Below are 7,271 nucleotides of genomic sequence, written 5' to 3'. Positions count from 1 at the left end.
GTATCTAATTTTATGCTTGTAGAGGTAGATATTTTTCAACCTAAGGTGGGCCATTTTACACTTCTGGCTGTTATAAATCAACCTGAAGTGTATTTTGCTCGACATCAGGTAATTATTCTTCAACCTCAGGTATATAATTTTATGCTTGTAGAGGTATATATTTTTCAACCTAAGGTGGGCCATTTTACACTTCTGGCTGTTATAAATCAACCTGAAGTGTATTTTCAACAATTGGAAAGGTTATTTTTAATTAGCGCCATGTGTTCCATGTTCTACCTTAAGTTATTATTTCGTAACCTCAAGTATATATTTTTGTATTTTTAGAAGCATTAATTTATCAACCAAGGATGTTTTTTTTTAGCACTTACGAAGGTGAGGTGTTATACGGACCACCTAGTTTATTAATTTTTAGACTCACTATATAAAAAATATAATATATATATAAAGACATTATATGAAGAATAATGTACATTACATTTTTTTCCCTAGTAGAGATCATTTATCAAAATTAAATTTTTAATATTAAACCTTCGGCAGTAATTGCTTCTTTTGTTAAGCTATAAAAGAAAGTTTCAAATGCATAATTCTTCTATAATTTTAATCGATTGATTTAAATCATCTTAAAATAACACTTATCCAAATTCTACAGTTAGTAAAAATTATTTATGGGAACTCATACTCGTATTTTTAGAAGATAGTTGTCTAAGGTGCTTGAATTTTTAAAGCTATAAAACTACAAATTTAAATAATTAGTCAGCTGAAATTCAAAGTACTTTTATTTAAAACTAAAATTTCACTTTTTTTACAAACCAACAAAATTATTTTAAATACTGTTTCCGTCTACATGTTGAAACTTGTAATTATTGGAACCTAAAAGGAAAAAAAAATATAAATTAGTAGGAAAGTCATATTTACAATAATAGTGGCAGATCTTAAAATATTAGAAAGTATTTTTTTTTTTATCATTTAAATTAACTGGATGAACTTAATTTTCCTTTTCAGATAAATATCTTCTGCCATTTCTATTCAATCCTCGTAGCTAAAAAGCATGACATGTATCACAGCCACAAAATAAAATACACTGAAGACAGTATTACCATTAACAACATTTACAGAAATTCAAATATACGGGGTGTTTATAAAGTCTCGGACCCATTTTGATGATTAATAATTCATAAAATAATAAAGATAGATTAAAATTAATAACATAAATGGTTAGATAGACTCAAAAACTTTTATTAACATTGTCAATGAACTTCCACGTGTGCCCCCTTCGTCGCACGGAGAATATCAAGTCGATAGTCAATTTCACGCCAGGTAGCGGCAAGCATGTCGGCATCCACAGAGGCTATTGCGGTTGTAATTCTGGCTTTTAGGCCATCAATGTTCGACACGATCCTCCTGTAAACATTGTCCTTTATAAATCCCCAAAGAAAAAAGTCCAGCGGCGTTATATCAGGTGATCTGGGTGGCCAAGGAATTGGACCTCCTCGCGCAATCCATCTTCCTGTAAAATGGTCATTCAGAGAACTAAGAACGATGATACCCCAATGAGGTGGTGCAGCATCTTGTTGCAAAAAGACGTGTGGCTGAAGCTCTTCCAGTTGTGGAAATACGAAGTTTTCCAACATGTCTAAGTATACGACTGATGAGATTGTCTTTTCTGTAAAAAAGAAAGCTACCTCTCGTGAAATTGACCATCGACTTGATATTCTCCGTGCGACGAAGGGGGCATACGTGGAATTTCATTGACAAGGGTCATGAAACTTTTTGAGTCTATCTAACCATTAATGTTATTAATTTTAATCTATCTTTATTATTTTATGAGTTATTAAACATCAAAATGGGTCCGGGACTTTATAAACACCCTGTATAATTCTAATCTTATTATGCAATTTTAGCACTTTTTATTTTTCTATACATCTGTAACATTATGGTACTTGTAAGTTTAATAATTAGATTTCTTTCCCTTTCTTTTTTAAAAATCTTTAAACTCAATAAACCTAGTCTATATTTTTCAAGTTTTTGTCAGACTTCATGAAACTAGCAGCTTTTTTTTTAATTTTTGACGCTGATTCTAAAAAGAACTTATGTTATTGTCAATCACATAAGAGTTTCTTAAAAAATAGTTATTTTAATAATTTTTAATCAATGTAATCAAGAATCTACAATCGCTTAATAAATTAAAATTTTAAAGTTATGTACCAATTTTTATTCTTTTTTTACACTCAATCGAATAGAACAAATTACAAGCGGATAAGGAGCATTTATTTTAAAGTTGTGAGTAATTTTATGTCAGGAAAATGTCTAAGAGAGAATGATTTGAAATAATATTTTTAAAATAAGTTGAGTATAATATCTCCTATATAACTTATAATACCGAGCAGAATAAAACTAATAGTTAGTTGTTACAAGCACTTGTTTAAATATAAATACACATCCCATAGGATGAAACTCAAAATAATGTATATTACTTTTAACAATAAATGTCTCTATTTGCAATTGATTTTATTCAATTCAGGATTAAAATTGCATACTATGCTGACTTATTTCTAAAATATTTAAGATTTTCGAAATTCGCACATTTTTGAAGTAGTGAACCATAAACAGCTGCATGAAAAAGCTCATAACCTTGAAACAAATTGTCATATAGACTTGAAATCGGATTTAATTTCATTCTGCCCAATATTCTAATAAGTAATAACAATCTGCTTAGTAAATAATTAACGTGGGTAAAATGCGAGAAAATAACATGTAGTGAAAATAGCAGTTTTGTGATCAAACGTGAAGAAGTGAGCTAGTACAGTTACTAGTTTTCAATTATCAAACATCTAGCAAACTATTGTTATCAACAATTACATAAATTCTGTAGTTTATTAGGAGAGATTACTTTTTCTTTTAGGTATAAATTCAGAACTATATCCTAGGGGAAGGCTGAGCAGTAGCTTGCTTGTCTCTTCTTCTGCGCCGCCACGCATGTGCTATTTACAGCCTAGGCCATCTCAGTAATATCAGGGAACTGTGGATAAGCTCTGTAAATATATATATATATATATATATATATATATATATATATATATATATATATATATATATATATATATATATATATATAAACAATAATATAAACTTTGCAACAGATATCCAAACGATAAGCATACAGCTATAGTAGAATTTCAAAGCAAAATTGCTATTTTAAAAATCTTTCAATTTTCAATGATTTATTTATAAGAGAAATTGTGAACATTTTTCTCAATTAATCAGCGTGCATACTGATACATTAAAACATATACATTTAAGCAAAATAAAAAGAATAGTTCTATTTGACTGAACTACAAACAATAAAATATATTGTGCATAACCTGCTGTAACGATTCACCAGCAATGTTACCCAAAACAGTGACGAGAAATATTTCGGTTATTCTCTCTTATTGCTAAGCCTACAACGATAGCCTCTAAGAATATCCTCCAATTTAAATTATTTAAGATCAGGACGCGTCGTTAAAACAAAAATAATAAAATTTAAGTTTCAAAATTGAAGCATATTTGATTGAAAGTGATAAAACTAAATTAATAAATGTCAAGCACAGCACACTTACCGAATTTCGAATAGACTTTCGATTGTCAACACACACGCCATTTGCCGGCTCGCATGGAACTCTGGGAAGTGAGTTAGTTAACATGAAGTGTACTTTAAGCAACCTTAAAACAAGCTTAGGTATAAATAAAATGACTTCAACACCTCAATAAATACCTCACTCTCTTTAGTTGAAATAAGGTATATTTTTTATACCTCGTAATTACCTCACTCTCGTTAGTTGAAATAAGGTTGATTTTTTTATACCTCATAAATACCTCTTTTGTTACAAGTGTAAGAGAAACAACCTCGTATACCTTAAAAATCATCTTATCAGTCTGGATGATTTGAAGTGAATTTAAAACAACCTCAAAATAAGCTTAGGTATAAATAAAATGACTTCATATACCTCAATAAATACCTTTTTATCGTTAGTTGAAATAAGGTAAAAATTTTTATACCTCAAAAATACCTCTTTTGTTACAAGTGTAAGAAAATAAACCTGGTATACCTTAAAAATCTCCTTATCAGTCTGGTTGATTTGAAGTGAATTTTAAACAACCTCAAAACAAGCTGAAGTATATATAAATCAACCTCGTACACCTTAATTACAACCTTTACGAGGTATAATTTTTATTGCTGTTTTCTCTGCAACCTTAAATATACCTCAAATATACCTCAAAACAACCTTAATACCTCAAAAATACCTCAAATCAACCTTAAATTTTCATAAGGGTTGTGCAGCTCTAGTGCGACGTAAATGAACTACAACAACAAATTTTCAAATAAAAAATTCAGATTTATGTATATATAATATTTTTGGATTTTGGCAATTTAGAGTTTAACATGAATTTAAAAATACATAATTCAGATTTGGGCTTGTGTGATATTTATGAAATTACTGATTTTGGCTATTTACGGTATAGCATTAATTTAAAATACCCTATTCAAATGTGTAATATTAATAAAGTTACGGATTTTGGCTATTTAATGTATAATATAAATTTAAAAATACAAAATTCAGACTTATGTATGCATAATATTGCAATTTTAATTTGTTATTGTACAAATTAAAACTCAATTCATTCATAAAGAAAAGAGTGTTATCGTATGATCTTGTAAGTGTTTTAGATAAACATAGACTGGATGGCGCCATTTAGAATGATACTATAAATGACTACTTTCTTATTTTCCCATGAAAATATCAAGGTCGAAAAAAGGTCAAACATACGTTTCTCCGCACGTGATAGATAACCTTTGAAATTCACGTGCTGACGATAGTTTGTAGACAGAAGTTTTATCGTTTTCAAGGAATAAAAGAATTTTAGTTTTTTTTAGGTGATAATGCATCTCTTATTTCAACTAGTACTCCTTGTGAATTTGTAACATATAATTGAGAATTTAATTTGCCAATTGCTAAAAAATTATGCGGAAAAAATGTATCTAACTGTTAAACCTAGGAATGTGGAATCAGAGTTGAATAATTTTGCTCAACTCTGGTTTTATTCTATTAAATATTAGATCATTTAAATTCCATTAGAAATTCCATCCATTTAGACTCCATTAGAAATCATAAATGGTAAAATAAAAATTTTGTTACGCTGGCATTGTCTACAATCCCTGTTGTTTTTCGGCAACTTAATGAGAACTTTTGTTATACTTTACCGAGGCATTGTAAACAATGGGCCGGGATAGCCAGGGTCGGTAGGGCGCTGGGCCCATGTCCGAGAGCTCGTGGGTTCGAACCCCGCTGATCGAAGACTCCCAGTGTAGTAAAAGGTGACTGATGCGTGTTAAATCTGTCGAGTGGCAAAGTCCTCCACGTTCCCATAACAAATCAATACCTCTGGGGATACTGGATTGGAGATCGATCATTCTCTGATTCAGGTCGATGTATGAATGGGTCCACCCTATAAACGGGTGTGACAGAAGTCGAATTCTTGACCATAGATGGCGCCACTGGAAAACAAGAACAATCGCTCCTCTCCTCCTAAAACACAAAAATTACTTGGAATTTTTTTTTTTTTTTAAATAAAATTTATTTTTCAATAATAAATTTTTTTTATGAAACACAAATGTTTTTTTTTTACCGGCCGATTTGGTTATTATTAACTATAACCGATTAGGGAAAACAGCAGTTTAGGAAATATCACGTAATGATCTTAAATGTTAAAATAATCAATTTAGGGAATACCGATCAATGGTCAACACACCCTAGCATGGTTATTATCCTGGTTAATCTGGAAATTATAAAAATTGTGTAGCGATTACTAAAAATGAATGTCTTTCTTACAAACAAAAATTAAATAAATTATGAACCTATTTAATTCCCAAAAAATAATTTTCAACAAATATTAATAAATCATAGTCACACTAATTCAAAATATGAAATAATCTTTGTTTAATTATTTCATACTTTGGTGGCTTGTTATTTGGCATTGCCTATAATGCCTAGGCAATGGGAGAAATGCTTAATCATTTTATACTTTAACAATAAAATTTCGACATTGCGTACTATATGCGGACGGGAAATTTTATGCAAATTTGAAAGATAATGTAAAATGGTTCGTATTCTTCTTGTGTACAAGCATACTTTACCTTTAATGTTCAATATTATAATGTGCAAAATTATAATATATTATAACTACTGATAAATTTTCCATTCATTTCGATCATTAGTTATTTTTTAATTGTAATTAGCGATATCTAAGCTGACGTCATTCATTTACCGGTTCACTGGAAATCCATCAATCAGTTAAAGATGCAACCAATAATCGGGATATTATTATTATTAGAGATATACTATTATTATTATTATTAATAATAATAATATAAATATTATTATTATTATTATTAGGATAGGAATACGAATCGCCCAATAGGAATAGAGCAAATAGAAATTAATCGAATGATAGTGGTGCACTGATCTAGTTAAGCCTCAGACTCGGACATCTCTATTTTATTTTATAACTGGTGTTGGACAGTCAACACAATGCTGAGTTTACGACTATCAATGTTAAACTTTGTAGTCTTGTAATTCCGAACCCGGAAGACAAGGGAACTCCTGGGTCAAGCATTTGGGAAAACTTGCCTCTGTGGAGGAATTTTTGATGGAATTAACTCCCATTTATGTTACGTAGGGAAGAAAACCACGAAACCTCTCACGGTTAACCCGACGGCAAGGGGATTGTAACCCAAGATACCACTGAAGATATTTTTCGTTAGCACTGTGGTCGGGGCCAGCCGAGAGTAGAATTCGTATCAACCAGCCACCGCTGGGGTTCAAACCTGGGTTAATCTCATTGGGAGGCGAATGCTTTATCTTCTGAGCCACAGCGCAGACATCTTGGTTTAATTTTATATTTTATAGCCGGCGTTGAACAGCCAACCTAATTCTGAGTTTACGACTATCAATGTCCAACACTGTAGCCTTGTAATTTTGAACTCAACACAGAAGACAACGGAGCTCCTGGATCAAGCTTTGGGATAAACTAGCCTCAGCAGAGAACATATCAATTAGAAAATTTACTCATTAACACATGAATGAACAGAATCGCAACTCAAATTAAGTTCTGGAAAGGTAAAACATCTCTTCTAGATATGCTTGCTTGTCGAAGAACTTGAGAAATTTATTATTATACAAAGGACGACTTATAAACTCATGTTAAAACGAAGAACAGATCAGAAAAAGGCA

At 30.7% G+C, this 7,271-nt stretch overlaps 1 long non-coding RNA gene across 1 annotated transcript; it reads right to left on the bottom strand.

The window, feature by feature from the left end:
* Positions 1-654: 654 nt before the first annotated feature.
* LOC147808728 (uncharacterized) lies at positions 655-3,663 on the bottom strand. The gene is made up of 3 exons (XR_015434350.1): positions 3,600-3,663; positions 2,891-3,032; positions 655-870 (listed from the first exon to the last, which is right to left on the bottom strand). It is a non-coding gene; the product is annotated as an uncharacterized LOC147808728 (long non-coding RNA).
* Between the last annotated feature and the right edge of the window lie 3,608 nt (positions 3,664-7,271).

This window comes from Parasteatoda tepidariorum, chromosome 5, assembly GCF_982258835.1.
Source record: "Parasteatoda tepidariorum strain Cologne lab strain chromosome 5, Ptep-v5.0, whole genome shotgun sequence".
NCBI lineage: Eukaryota > Metazoa > Arthropoda > Arachnida > Araneae > Theridiidae > Parasteatoda > Parasteatoda tepidariorum.
The sequence above is the reverse complement of the archived record's forward strand: the minus strand, read 5'-3'. Positions and strand labels throughout refer to the sequence as shown.